General features: G+C 39.0%; 1 pseudogene; it reads right to left on the minus strand.

Moving 5' to 3' along the window:
- Positions 1 to 14,264: 14,264 nt before the first annotated feature.
- On the minus strand, positions 14,265 to 15,165 carry LOC100354172 (GTP cyclohydrolase 1 pseudogene; annotated as a pseudogene).
- Between the last annotated feature and the right edge of the window lie 1,125 nt (positions 15,166 to 16,290).

A 16,290-nucleotide genomic window follows, 5' to 3' on the forward strand; every position in this document is an offset into this window, starting at 1 on the left:
TTCATCTTACTTGACTGTTTTATAACACCAAAGAGGAGTGCGCCCAACTGTATAAAAATTCCACGCCGAAATACAGAAGGAGGGCTGCTGCTGCAGCAAGACTGGATATCCCCCTTTTGAAAAGTGGCAAGAACCTGGACTCCCACAAAAGTCAGTTCCTCCAAGCCTCACTCAGTGTGGTGGTGAGTGATTTGTGGCCAGACAGGTAACAGTGGGGAAAGGAAGGAATTCCTTTAAAAACCTCTATCAAGTGTGTTCTCCTTCTTTTATCACCACACAGCTCTCCCCACTGTTCTGCCCTATATTGGATTCCTGTCTGCTCTAAGTCACTCGCATGTAGAACATAGAGAGCAAAGTCTGCTGGTTTTAGAGTACATGTAAGTGCCTGGGAACTACCAGGTGACCCGAGAATGGGAAGGGAACAAGATAGCAATGGATCGAAGGCTAAATGAACATTTTGATTAGACTGTCAAATCTAGAGATACAGACTATATGCAGTTATGCTAATATGATAAAAGAGTAGTATGGAAAAAAATCTTTGCAAAAGACAGACTATGATCTGCTGTATTTATTTCCATTCCTCTATTTAACCATCACAAACTGGCTCCACATTACTAGTGGAACAACATCTTCTGAAGTCACCATGGCATCATAATTGGCCAAATCTATTTTTTTTTTCACAATTCTAGCTTGATCTTTCTGTTGCATTTGACTTAAATAATCATATCCATCTTGTCTGAACATCTTCCTTGGTTTCTAAGATACTGCATATTTTTAAACCTGCCATATTTAAATCTTCCATTTTTCTGAATTTTCATATTTCTACTGTTATAGCCCTTTCTTCTGCGTGTGGATGATCAAATCCTTGTCCTTGTTCCACATATTTTTTTTCACTATTATCACAACATGAGAACAGCTGATATCTTTCTCTAAGCATCCACAATTAATTCTGTATGAAGGAATAAAAAAATCCACATGTCTTCTTGTTTGAAATATCTGACTCTTTCACCTCTTTTAGGTTTCCATTGCAGTTAATCACTGAATTGTGTTGGTTACTCCAAGATATGGTTAGGAAAGCAGAACAATGGGAAACATTGAAAGGATGAGCCAGGGAGTCAGTTGAACCCTGACATTGCTCCCAGCCCTTAGTAGTTGTGAGGCTTAAGACAAACTAATTAACAATCTTGTTAAACCCTCCATGAACCTTTGTGCTGACTACATTTGCTAATATCTATAAATCACTTATCATAGTTCTTTTCCTAGCATATATGCTCTGTAACTGGTTCTCCTGAATGATATGCTATGATATATAAGTTTTCTTGTGTGATATGCTATATTCAGAAACTCTACATACTCTACATATATAATCTGAAATAGAATGTATAATAATTCATCAATTTCCTGTTATAGTTATTGGTATCACTTCCCTCAGTTTCATCACCTAAACTTCAGTGCATTGAATACTCCTCACTTAAGTATTTCATATGGAATGCTTTCAATAGCTATCCACTTTTCCTTACTGCTACTTTCCAAACCCACTTCAACATCAACTTGAAAAATTTGATTTTTCATTTTCTCATAAGGGTATCATGTTGATCTTCTACCCAGTTTTTAGCTCTGAACCTGAAATTGCTTATCTAGTTAATAAAGCATTTCATAAAATTCTCTCTCTGTGTTATTTCTCTACTTAAGTTTTATCATTTTAGTTGTTTTACAATTCCATATTGTTACTTTTGTTAAAAATCTTTATATCTCATTTGCTGTCCAGAGAAGAAATATCACATGCTTTTTTTTCCAGGTTTAAAGACATTTTCTGATTTGATCCCAACTATCTTCCCTTAACCCTCTGCCTTCATGCTATTGTCTTTTGTCCCACACTCCTCTCTATTGTTCAGATGATGATCCTCATTGTTGATTAGCCCCTTTCTATTCTTGCAGTCCATTCTTTAAAAATAAGACTCGAGAGATGTTAAATAAGAATGCTGTGTGATAGATGAGAAAATAAATATAGAACAATATTGGACTGAGTCTTTTTCTATGGTCTTTGAGGACTTCTTCCTAAGGAATGCAGTTATAAAAGGTGTGATAGCTAGTGGCAGGCCCTACATTTACATATTCTAATCTATTAACCTCATAGAGAACCCTGTTGACCCAGTTTGCTCATGAGCCAATTATTGCTGTCAAAGGAATGCTATGGTCTACTTTGAAAGACCAGACCTAGTCAGTGTGTTCCCCCATTGGTGGTGGGTAGGGATTTGGTGGCTCTAATTGTTAGATAGCAGGATAGAAGTTAGCCTACTTGTGTACGAGGGACTAAAGAAAATGGGAATTTTTAAAAAAAGAAATTGGAATTTTTATGTGGTTGAATGAGAAAAAATGCAGAAGCACCCCTTGGAAGCAGATCAGCATTTGCGTATCTAAAGTTTTGTCCTTTTGCTAACCTTTTTAGGTGGGTCCCAGTCCTCTCCAGAGAAAGTGGCTGGCAGCTTAGAGAAAACATCCCTACTGTGCACCAAGAATATTAGGTCTAAGGACACAGTGTTGTTGAAGTTCCAGGGGGAGTTTCAGGAATTCACATCTCAGAAGCCCTCCACCCAGCAATATCCCAGAAGGGGAGGTAGGGAGGAGAAACAGGGGTAAACCCATAGGCATAAAAACTCCCGTCTGAACACAGACTGGGCTCTCAGTTCCTTCCTGAAATGCCTGCCTTGTCTGTCAGGTGTATTATCTTACTTGAACTTAATTAGCACAACTATTGTTACTCTATATCTCATGTCTGAAATCATTTTTTTGCGGAAAGATGAGAACCTCTGATCTACTGTTTTATGTAACATAATCAAACAATGGAGAATGTATAATTAGAAGTGGGAAGGAATATTGCACAATTGAAACAAAGGATAGTCTCTAAAGATTCATTTTACATAATATGACTCTCCCCAATATGTGAACATATACATAAATACGTTCCTTCATTCAATGACCATAGAACTTTGTCTAACTGAGGTCAAAAGTCCAGCAGTTGGGAATTGTGGTAAATACATCTGGCAAGGGGATTCCTCCAGCTGACATTTCCCACACTGCTTACAAGTTCATGGGGCCATGAGTTTAACATTTTTTCTTTTTTTCTTTTTCTTCAACTTTCATTTAATAAATATAAATTTCCAAAGTACAATTTTTGAATTATAGCAGCTTTTCTCCCCATAACCTCCCTCCCACCCGCAACCATCCCATCTCCCATTCCCTCTCCCATCCCATTCTTCATCAAGATTCATTTTCAATTATCTTTATATACAGAAGATCAACTTGGTGTATACTAAGTAAAAATTTCAACAGACTACATCCACACAGACACACAATAGTACTGTTTGAATAGTAGTTTTACCATTAATTCACCTAGTACAACACATTAAGGACAGAGGTCTATACTTTTTTAAAAATTTTACTTAAGTGGGGCCAGCGCTGTGGCCCAGCAGGTAAAGCTGCCGCTTGCAGTGCTGACATCCCATATGGGAGCTGGTTCAAGTCCTGGCTGCTCCTCTTCTGATCCAGCTCTCTGCTATGTACTGGGAAAGCAGTAGAAGATGGCCCAAGTTCTTGGGCCCCTTCACCCATGTGGGAGACCTGAAGGAATGTCCTGGCTCCTGGCTTTGGATTGGCACAGCTCTGGCTATTGCGGCCAATTGGGGAATGAACCATCAGCTGGAAGACCTTTCACTCTCTGCCTCTCCTTCTCTCTCTGTGTAACTCTGATTTTCAAATACATAATAAATCTTTAAAGCTATATAAGTTTCATTTATTTCATATATACTGATTTAGGAACATAGTGATGCTTCCACTATACTGTTCCTCTTGACCATGCTCCAACCCTTCTTCCTCCTACCTCTCCATTTCCACTCTTACTTTTTACAAAGACCTGTTTTCATTTTACTTAATCATCATAAAATTAAACCTACACTAAGTAAAAGGGTTCAACAAATAGTATGAAGAAAAAAAAAAAAAACTGTTCCTCAATGGAAGAGACAAGCGCTGTAAACAATCATCAAATCTCAAAATGTCCATTTCACTCCGATATATTACATGTTAGGTATTCTGTTAGTTACCTTGGATCAGGGAAAATATATGATATCTTTCTTTTGGCTATGGCTTATTTCACTAAGTATAATTGTTTCCTGTTGTATACATTCTGTTGGAAAAGACAGGATTTCATTTTTTTAAACAGCTGAGTAGTACTCCATAGTGTATACGCACCATAATTTCTTTATCCAGCCTTTGTTTGATGGACATCTGGGTTGATTCCATATTTTAGCTATTGTGAATTGTGCTACAATGAAGATGAAGGTATAGATAACTCTTTCATATGTTGATTTATTTTGGTATGGGTAAATTTCCAAGAGTTGGGTGGCTGGGTCATATGGTATATTCAGATTTCTAAGATATCTCCATACTATCTTCCACAGTGGCCCCACCAGTTTACATTCCCACCAACAGTGGATTAGGAATCCTTTTTCCACACATCCTCACCAGCATTTGTTGTTTGTTGATTTCTGTATAAAGAGGTACTCTAACTGAGGTGAGGTGAAACTTCATTGTATTTTTGATTTGCATTTCCCTGATTGTTATTTGTTGACTTCATTGTTTTGTTGTTGTTGAATTTCTTGAGCTCTTTATAGAGCCTGGATGTTAACCCTTTATCAGTTGCATAGTTTGCAAATATTTTCTTGCATTCTGTCAGTTGCTTCTTCACTTTGATAAGTGTTTCTTTTATCGTGTAGAAGCTTCTCTGCTTGATGTAATTCTATTTGTCAATTTTTTCTTTGATTGCCGGTGCTTCTGAGGTCTTCTCTAAGAAGTCTTTGCCTATACCATTGTGTTGCAGATTTTTCCCAGTGTTCTATAGTAATTTCATGGTATCAGATCATAGAGTTAGGTCTTTGAACTATTTTGAGTGAATTTTTGTGTAAGATGTAAGGTAGGGGTCTAGGTTCATATTTCTGCACAGAGAGATCCAGTTTTCCCAGCACCATTTGTTTAAGAGACTGTGTTTCTCTAGGGATTGATTTTAGCTCCTTTGTCAAAGTCAATTATAGATGCATGGATTGATTTCTGGAGTTTCTATTCTCTTCCATTGGTCTACATGTCTGTTTTTGGGCCAGCACCAGGCTGTTTTGATTATAGCTGTCCTGTTGTATCTCTTAAAATATAGCATTGTGGTACCTCCATCTTTGTTGTTATTAAAGATTGTTTTGGCTATTCGTGCTCTCTTGTATTTCCGTATGAATTTTAACATATTTTTTCTTTCTTTTTTAAAATATTTATTTATTTATTTCAAGGCAGACTTACAAAGAGGCAGAGGCAGATACAGAGAGAGAAAGAGAGAGATCTTCCATTCACTAGTTCACTCCCCAAATGGCCTCAATGGCCAGAGCTGGGCTAATCTGAAGCCAGGAGTCAGGAGCTTCTTCTGGGTCTCACATGGGTGCAGGAACCCAAGCAATTGGGCCATTTGATTTTCCAAGTGCATTAGCAGGGAGCTGGATTGGAAGGGGAGCAGCTTGGACTCAAATTGTTGCCCATATGGGATGCAGGCAGTTGCTTTAACTGTCATGCCACAGCACTGGTCCTATCATAACTTTTTCTAGATCTGTGAAGAGTGTCATTGGTATTTTGATTCGGATCACATTAAATCTGTAATTATTTTTGGTTAGTATGGACATTTTGATGATATTGATTCTTCTAAGCCATAAACATAGAAGATTTTTCCATTTTATTTTATTTTATTTTTTTCACTTTTATTTAATGAATATAAATTTCCAAAGTACAGCTTATGGATTACAATGGCTTCCCCCCCCATAACGTCCCTCCCACCCGCAACCCTCCCCTTTCCCATTCCTTCTCCCCTTCCATTCACATCAAGATTCATTTTCGTTTCTCTTTATACACAGAAGATCAGTTTAGCATACATTAAGTAAAGATTTCAACAGTTTGCTCCCACACAGAAACATAAAGTGAAAAATACTGTTTGAGTACTAGTTATAGCATTAAATCTCAATGTACAGCACACTAAGGACAGAGATCCTACATGAGGAGTAAGTGCACAGTGACTCCTGTTGTTGACTTAACAAATTAACATGCTTGTTTATGGCCTCAGTAATCACCCTAGGCTCTTGTCATGAGTTGCCAAGGCTATGGGAGCCCCCTGAGTTCACCGACTCTGATCATATTTAGACAAGGCCATGGTCAAAGTGGAAGTTCTCTCCTCCCTTCAGAGAAAGGTACCTCCTTCTTTGATGACCTGTTCTTTCCACTGGGATCTCACTCGCGGAGATCTTTCATTTAGGTTTTTTTTTTTTTTTTTTTTCCAGAGTGTCTTGGCTTTCCATGCCTGAAATACTCTCATGGGCTTCTCAGCTGGATCCGCATGCCTTAAGGGCTGATTCTGAGGCCAGAGTGCTGTTTAGGAAATCTGCCATTCTATGGGTCTGCTGTGTATCTCACTTTCCATGTTGGATCATTCTCTCCCTTTTTTATTCTATCAGCTAGTATTTGCAGACACTATTCTTGTTTATGTGATCCCTTTGGTTCTTAGTCCTATCATTACAATCAATTGTGAACAGAAATTGATCACTGGGACTAGTGAGATGGCATTGGTACATGCCACCTTGATGGGATTGAATTGGAATCCCCTGGTATGTTTCTAACTCTACCGTTTGAGGTAGGTCAGCTTGAGCATGTCCCGAATTGCACATCTCTTCCCTCTCTTATTCCCACTCTTATATTTAACAGTGATCACTTTTCAGTTAAGTTTCAGCACTTAAGAAGAATTGTGTATTGATTACAGTATTCAACCAAAAGTATTAGGTAGAACAAACAAAAAAAAATACTAAGAGGGATAACATATCAAGTTGCTCATCAACAGTCAGGGTGAGGGCTGATCAAGTCACCGTTTCTCATAGTGTTCATTTCACTTTAACAGGTTTCCTTTTTGGTGTTCAGTTAGTTGTCACCTATCAAGGAGAACAAGTGGTATTTGTCCCTTTGGGATTGGCTTATTTCACTCAGCATAATGTTTTCCAAATTCCTAACAGGGATCACTTTTCAGTTAAAATTTAAACACCTAAGAATAATTGTGTGTTAATTACAGAGTTCAACCAATGGTACTAGAACAAAAAAATACTAAAATGGATAAAGTATTACATTGTACATCAACCGTCAGGACAAGAGCTGATCAAGTCACTGTTTCTCATAGTGTCCATTTCACTTCAACAGGTTTCCCCTTTGGTGCTCAGTTAGTTGTCGCCGATCAGGGAGAACATATGTCTATGGCCATACCACCCTGAACACGCCCGATCTCGTCTGATTTTTCCGTTTTAATGTCTTCTATTTCTTTCATTAATTTTTGTAATTTTCAACATAGAGATATTTGACATCATTTATTAAACTTATTGCAAGGTATTTAATTCTTTTTGTAACTATTGTGAATGGGATTGATCTTAAAAGATCTGTCTCATCCATGGCATTTTATGTATATATAAAGGCTGTTGATTTTTTATGCTGATTTTACATCTTGCCACTTTATAACTCTTATGAGTTCATATATTCTCTCAATAGAATCTTTTGGATCTCCTAAATATAGTATCATGTCATCTGCAAATAGGGATATCTTTAGTTCTTCCTTTCCAATTCATATTCCTCTGATTTCTTTTTCTTGCCTAACAGCTCTGACTAAAATTTCCAGCACTATATTGAATAGCAGTGGTGTGAGTGGGCATCCTTGTCTGGTTCTGGATTTTAGGGGAAATTCTGCCAGCTTTTACCCATTCAATAGGAAGATGGTTTATCATAACCTGCCTTGATTATGTAGAGGAATGTTCCTTCTATACGTAATTTCTTTAAAATTTTTTATCATGGAAGGATTATATTATTATTACATTATATTATATTATTTCAAATGCTTTCTCTGAATCTGTTGAGATAACCAAATTGTTTTATTCTTCAGTTTTTTTAAGGTAATGTATCTCATATATTGATTTACAAATGTTGAACTATCCCTGCATATCAGGGATAAATCCCACTTGATCCAGATGAATAATCTTTCTGATGTGTTGCTGGATTTGATTAGCTAATATTTTGTTGAGGATTTGTGCATCCATGTTCATCAGAAATATTAGTCTGTATTTCTCTTTCACAGTTGTATCTTTTTCTAGTTTAGGAATTAAACTAATGCAGGCTTTATAGAAGGAGTTCAGAAGGGTTCCCTCCCTTTCAATTGTTTTGAATATTTTGAGAAGAATTGGAATTAGTTCTTCTTTAAATGTCTGGTAGAATTCAGCAATGAAGTCATCTAGTGCTGGATTTTTCTTTGTTGGGAGGGTCTTTATTAATGATTCAATTTCCATCTTGGTTATTGATTTATTTAGGTTTTCTATGCCTTCATGACTCAATTTTGGTAGATTTTATGTGTATAGTAAAATATCCATTTCTTCTAGGTGTTGCAATTTTTTGCATACAGTTCTTTGTAGTAATTCCTGATGATTCTTTTTACTTCTGTGGTTATGTGTTGTTAATTTTCCTGTTTCTTTTCTGATTTACTGATTGGAGGCTTCTCATTATTTTTTTGGTTAGATGGGCCAGTTTAAATCAATTTTTAAATTTTTTTAAATAACTTCATTTCACTGATCTTTTGTATTTTTTTTTCCAATTTTTGAATTCTCTAATTTTAGTGATTTCTTTCCTCCTACAAATTTGGGGGTCTGTTTGTTGTCTTTCTAGGTGCTAGAGATGCATTGGTAGCTCATTTATTTGATACCTTTCCAACTTCTTGATGTAGGAAATGACTGCTATAAACTTTCCTCTTAACACTACTTTTGCTCTATCTCATAAGTTTTGATATGACGTATTGTCATCTTCATTTGTTTCCAGAAATTTTTTGATTTCTCTTTTGATATCTTCAATGACAGATTGTTCATTCAGGAGCATGTTGTTCAGTTTCCACATGTTTACATATGTTTAAGAGATTCTTGAGTTGTTGATTTCCAGCTTCATTCCATTGTGGTCAGAGAAGATGCATGGTATGATTTAGACTTTTTTGAATTTTAAGTTTTTGTGTTAAAGTATATTTTGTCTGATACTAGGATGGCAACACCTGCACATATTTTTCCATCCTTTCACTTTCAGTCTCCATGTATCTTTGCTGGTGTGATATTCTTATAGGAAGCAAATAGATGGATCTTGTTGTTGTTTTTTTTTTTTTTTTTTTCAGATTAACTCTTAAAAATGAGCAGGAGTGGACCACTTCCAAACCAAGTTGATAAAGAAGCAGATGGGTCTTCTCGAGATTTCCTTTTCCTTATCATTAAAAGGAAGGCAAAGATCATGAGACCCCTAGGTGCCAGCAAACCCAAAATTTCGTCATCCTGAATCACCACATGATTTGACTATATGTCAAATATTATCCTTGACTTACAGTATAAAGAACAAATGTATATTTTATTATGTTAACCATTTAAATTTGGACATTTATCTATTGTAGCTGCTAGTGTTAACTTAATGAAAAAGAAAACACACAACTGACTTCCATCAGAGGATTAAAAAGTGCTTGTATTATATTGACAATAACATTGATCCCCTTCATAAATACATAATAAATTCTTTCTGAGGGCAAGAATTTCTCCTGTTTGAACTCTGTATCCCAAATGATATAAGAGTTACTGGCACAAAGTAGGTACTCAATAAATATTTGTTGACACAAGATATTATTAGTTTTCCATTATGGCATAACAAATTACCACTGACTTAGTGGCTTAAGCAACCAGGAATCAGCAGTCTGAGAATGGCCATTCTGGTTGGGTCCCTTGTTCAGAATCTCACAAACATGCAATTAAGTTAAAATATGTAGCAGAGTCTCATGTGAGACTTAGTGTACTCTTCCAAACTCACATGATTGATGGAAGAATTAATTTTCTTGCCACAGTAGAATTTATGGTATGTTTCTTCTTTAAGGCCAAGGGGGAAAGAGAGTTTCTGACCTAGAATTTCTTTCAAGGTGCTGACCTGATTAGTTTAGGCTCACCCAGTAAAACTGCCTTTGACATAGTCAACTGACTGTGGACTTTAATTATATCTGCAAAGTCCATTCACTGTTGTAATAAAATGCATCCTAATTAAAGCAGTGACTAGCTCATCATGTTTTCCATAGTCTGTTGTCTAGAAGCAAGTTCTTGGCATGCCCACACTGAAGGGAGGCTATTAGACAGGAATGTTTCTCACTAGGGAATATCTTAGAATTCTGCATACCACAAGGGCAAACACTTTGAAAACATACTTCAACTTTATTTATTTTTTATTTTTATTTTATTTTTTAAAAAGGGTGAACAAATTTCACGTATGTCATAAATACAGATTTAAGAACATAGTGATACTTCCCACCCTACCTTCCCTGACACCCATGCTCCCACCCTCCCTTCTCCATCCTTTCTTATTCTTTAATTTTTACAATTACATACTTTCAGTTTATTTTATAATCATAAGATTAACCCTTCACTAAGTAAAGAATCCAAAAAATAGTAAGAAGATAAAAATACTGCTCCTCAACAATAGAGACAAAGGCTATAAATAATAATCAATTTTCAAAATGTGATTTTTGGAGCCAGTGCTGTGATGTGGCCAGTAAAACTGCCACCTACAGTGCCAGCATCCCATATGGGCACCTGTTCAAGTCTCTGTTTCTCCACATCTGATCCATCTCTCTACTATGGCCTGGGAAAGCAGTTGAAGATGGCCCAAATACTTCAGCACCTGCACCCATGTGGGAAACCCTGAGGAAGCTCCTGAATCCTGGCTTCAAATGGACACAACCCTGGCCATTTTGGTCATCTGGGAAGTGCACCAGCGGATGGAAGACCTCTCTCTCTCTCTCTCTCTCTCTCTCTCTCTCTCTCTCCCTCTCTCCCTCTCTCCCTCTCTCCCTCTCTCTCTCTCTCCCTCTCTCCCTCTGACTCTATGTGACTCTGCCTTTCAGATAAATGAATAAATTTTAAAAAATGTGATTTTTTGCTAAAACACATTACATTTTTGCACTCTATTGCTACAGACCAGAGAAAACATTATATATCTCTTTTGGGGACTGGCTATTTTACTAAGTATAATGGTTTCCAATTTCATCTACTTTGTTGTGAAAGACAGAATTTCATCCATTTAATAGCTGAGTCATATTCGATAAGGTATATATACCATATTTTCTTCTCCATTCTCAGTTTATGGGTATCTGGGTTGATTCCATATCATAGCTACTGTAAACTGAGCTGCAATAAACATAGGGATACATGTCGCCCCCGTCTTCGTGGAGGAACGACACAGGACCCTGCACTGTTCTTTTGTCTGCTCGGCCCTCCCCGGGTTTGCTGCTGGTTCTTCCCTGGTTGGCTGCCGTCCCTTCCACCTCCGTGGTAGGGTGGTTCCCCCTGGCCACTTTCCCCACTTCCGCAGGGGAGCAGCACACCGCCGGCCGGCTCTCTCGGGGGCTGCACAGGTGTTCCTTCAGATAGATGTTCCCCTTAGATGTTCCTCCTGCATGTTGTCTCTCTCCTCCTTTATAGTCCTCTTCCACCAATCCCAACTCGCCTGCCCACACGCCGAGTATGCTGCTCTCCTCCAATCAGGAGCAGGATCAGCTCCTGGAGGTCATCACTCAAGTTGACAAGAGGCAGCTGCGTAGAAGCTGTTTTCTCCTCTCCCAGCGCCATATTGTGGGAGAGCAGATGCATAGACTAAGTCTTAATTCCAGTAACTCAGTCCAGTCCGGGTTGCTCCCCACAATACAGATAACTCTTCCATATGATGACTTCATTTCATTTGTGTAAATTCCCAGGAGTCAGATGGCTGGGTCATATGTTAGATCTATTTTTAGGTTTCTGAGGAATCTGCACAATGTTCCACAATGGCTTTATTAGTTTACATTCATACCAACAGTGGATTAGGGAACCTTTTTCCCCACATCCTTGACAGCATTTATTATTTTTTTATTTCTGTATGATAATCATTCTAACTGAAGTGAAGTGAAATTTCATTGTGGTTTTGATTTGCATTTCCCTGATGGTTAGTGACACTAATTATTTTTTCATGTGTCTGTTGGCCATTTAAATGTCATCTTTTGAAAACTGCGTGTTCAAGTCCTTTACCCTTTTCTTAACTGGATTTTTTGTTTTGTTGTTGTTGAGCTTCTTGAGCTTCTTATAGATTCTGTATATTAATCCTTTATCAGTTACATTGATTGCAAATATTTTCCCCCATTCTGTCAGTTGCCTCTTTATTTTGTTGAGTGTTTCCTTAGCAGTGCAGAAGCTTTTTAGCTTGATGTAATCCCATTTGTCTAATTGATTTGTTCATTGATAAAAATTGTGTTTTGAAGTTACCCATTATTATTGTTTTAGAGTCTGTATCTCCCTATATATTCATTGACATTGGTTTTAAATAGCCAAGTATCCTGGCATTGCATACATGTACATTTATTATAGCCACATCTTCCTGTTGAATAAATCTATTTTTTTAAAGTTATAACAATTTAATAATTTAAACAGAGCCACTTCAGGAACATACACACACCAACACACACACATACAAGAAATGCTAAGAATTTCATTGAACAGTATATTTAAATTCTTTTTAAAATCCCCCAAATGGACTCAATGTCATGGATATGAAAATGTCATTTTGAAGCAGGACAGAGGACAGTGGAACAGACATGACACTGACCAACAAAACAAGAGTCTGTGGCTACATCACACCTTTATAAGAACATTACAAGGGAACGTTAGGACAATCATGGAAAAGGATACACATGGCTTCAGAAAGACGAATTCATAGTTAATAATGTCTTTGGTTCCTCCAAGTTACACTTGCTTTTACTTGCACACACTGAACACAAGTTGAGTGCTTAGAGCACTCCCTATAAATGTCTAAACATTAAGTGGGCTGATGTTTACACCAGCTTCGAAATTTAAAGGAATTCAAAAATCACCACTGTACCACAGAAACTCCAAATACAGAAAAATCCAGGAAATGCGGGAAGTAGGGGAAAATGTAATATAAAATAAAATAAAACCTCTGCTATCTTGTCCCATGATATGCTAAAAAGCATTAAATTGGCAAACAGGACGCCAAGTGAAAACCAGCAAGGCAGTTAATTCATCTGAAGGAAATGGGATCAATTTGAAGAGCATGTGTCAATCAGTGAGAGACTTCCTGGGGGGCTGTGTTTGAGGGGAGGCTGGGGTTCTATAGTTTCATTTGGCCCATGCTGCCCCAGGAGAGGAAATCTATGAGCAAGGCAATGACTTATGGGACTACAATCCTACATTACCCGCACTGAGTCACACCCAAGACAAGACCCATGTGGACCACAGGCGAACTCAAGGCCAGGCGCTTCCAGGAGTGGTGCAATGCAAGAGCAGTGGGCACACATCCTGATGCCCAGAGCCCATGTCAGCTTCTGCACACTGATCATGACAGGCAGCCTCAAGTGTTGGGAAGGTCTTAAAAAAACCATTTCATAAGATCAAAAGTAAAATGTTTTAAGGCACATACGAGGGACACACAAAGTAAGCTCGCAAGGAACCCCTAAAGGTGAAAACGTGAAGACCAGTTCTTTGCAGGGTCAAGACTGAGCCTTATAAACTAAAAGGCCTAAGTGTCCACACTTTACATGGTGTGATATTCTCCTCAAAGGCACAGAGAGTTCAATGTCTAAATCCCTGTATGTTGACATGAGAAGCCACGCATAAACAACTCCAGGAACTAAGACCCTGTGCTTGAATTTAAAAAGAAAGAAGGTAGACATGTGCCTTTTTTAACTCACTGTAAATCAAAACCATGGATATTCCACCACCTTCCCCTGGTGACTAACACAACACCTGGAGGGCTAAAAAATAAAAAATATACACAGGGAAAATGTCCCTGGTGTTTCAATAAACATGATCACAGTTGCACTTGGAACTCACAGAGCAGCGATGCACACAACACAGGCTTACTGTGGCCCAGGTTTTATCAGAGGAGGAAAAACCAGCAGACTGGGCAGAGTTCTGGCCACCCCAGCCCTCCTGAGCTTGGGTCACGGGCCCACACTATTCAGGAAACAGGCAAATTCTCCTCTTTCCCAGCAGCCTCCAGTTAGCCAAGTGGCAGTGGTGTTGTGCACAATTTCCATCACTGGCTGTTCTCACTAGTGTTGCCGGCAAAAGGTGGCAGGAAGAAAGTAGAGGACTCACCCCTTTATTAATTATTTTATTTGACTTTCTATAAATAGTTCTTTAAATACAATTATGGACAAGGAACAAACATCACAGCAAATACCCACACAACTGAGAGCAGACGGACGAGTCCACAGGCCCTACAGAGCACGCAGCACTTGTGGGCGGGCGCTCAGCTCCTGATGAGAGTCAGGAACTCTTCCTTGGTCTTGGGGTCCTCCCGGAACACGCCCAGCATGGTGCTGGTCACAGTCTTGCTGTTCATTTTCTGCACCCCTCGCATTACCATGCATGCACATGTGTGTTGCTTCAACCACCACCCCAACTCCAGCAGGGTGCAAGGCTTCCGTGATCGCCACAGCGATTTGCTTCCGAAGGCGCTCTTGAACTTGTAGTCTTCTACTGTAGATTTCTACAATCCTGGCAAGTTTGCTGAGGCCAAGGATTTGCTTGTTAGGAAGATAACCGATATGCACCTTTCCCACAAATGGAACCAGATGATGCTCACACATGGAAAACACGTCTATGTCCTTCACAATCACCATGTTGTCGTGATCTTCATCAAAGATAGCATCGTTGAGGACATCCAAGATGGTCTCCTGGTAGCCCTTGGTGAAGAACTGCATGGTCGTGGCCGCCCTCCAGGGCGTCTTGAGCAGCCCCTGGCGCTGCGGGTCCTCGCCCAGCAAGCGCAGGATGGACGCGTAGGCAGCCGCCAGGTAGGGGAGGTTCAGCTCATTATCCTCCTTGCTGCGCAGCCGCTCGCCCTTCCAGCCGTCCGCAGCCGTTGCTCCTCTGGCCTCGGGCTGCGGGGGCCCTTCCCCGCCGGCCAGCTGGGTCTGGGCTGCGGCTCCCGGAACCCATTGCTGCACCGGGCGCCCCCCGGCGTCTCTGCCAGCGCACGCACCGGGCCCTTCTCCATGGACCAGAGGCGCCTCTGGGCTACCGGTGAACTTCGCAGGCAGCTGCGGGCAGACACCTGAGGGAGGCACTAGCCGTGGCACGAGGCACTCCGAGCCCAGGACAGCTGCCGGCTGAATCAATCTCTTAATCATTACATAATGCCCTTCTTTGACTCTTTTAACAGTTTTTTGTGTTATAATCTATTTTGTCTGGTATTAGGATGGCTACACCTGCTCATTTTACTTTCTATTAGCATGGAATATCTTTTTCCATCCTTTCACTTTCAGACTGTGTATATATTTGTTGGTTAGGTGTATTTTTTGTGGGCAGCAAGTAGATGGGTCTTGTCTTTTAATCCCTTCAGCCAATCCATATCTTCTAATTAGAGAATTCAGGCCATTTACATTCAAGGTTAATATTGATAAGTAATGACTTGGCCTTACCATTTTTCTGTAAATATTGCTACCATTTGCCTTAGATTTGCTGTGTGCTTTCATAAGGTGAGTTTCTGCCTTCACATTCTTTTATAATGATGACTATCATTCTGTGTTTCTGTGTGTAGCACATTCTTAAGCAACATTTGTAAGGCTGGACAAGTTATGACAATTTTTTAAAATTTTCTGTTTGTTATTTATTTTATCTGCATTCATAAATGAGAGTTTTACAGGATACCATATTCTGGGTTGACAGGTTTTTGCTTTTAAGACTCGGACTATGTATCTCCATTCTCTATTTCAAATCCCAATTATTCTCACTTCCAAACCAGCTCTCTGTTAATGCACCTGAAAAGCAGTGGAAGATTGCCCAAGTAGTTGGACCCCTTCTACCCATCAGGGAAACCTGGATGGAATTGTAGTATTCTGGTTTCAGCCTGGCTTGGACCTGGTTATTGCTGCCATTTGGGGAGTGAGCTAGTGGATGGAAGACCAATCTCTCTCTTTCCCTCTTTCCTCTGATTTTCTCCTTTTCTCTCTGTAACTCTGGGTTTCAAATAAATAAAGATATCTTAAAAAGAGAATCCATGTTGATAGATAACCTTTCATAAATACTGATATCCCAAAAGTTACAATTAGTTATAGGATTAATGAAAAAATAATGATGATAGAGACTTCCATTTTGTAATTATATCTGCTCTGTTAAAACT

This window comes from Oryctolagus cuniculus, chromosome 6 (genome assembly GCF_964237555.1).
Source record: "Oryctolagus cuniculus chromosome 6, mOryCun1.1, whole genome shotgun sequence".
Classification (NCBI taxonomy): domain Eukaryota; kingdom Metazoa; phylum Chordata; class Mammalia; order Lagomorpha; family Leporidae; genus Oryctolagus; species Oryctolagus cuniculus.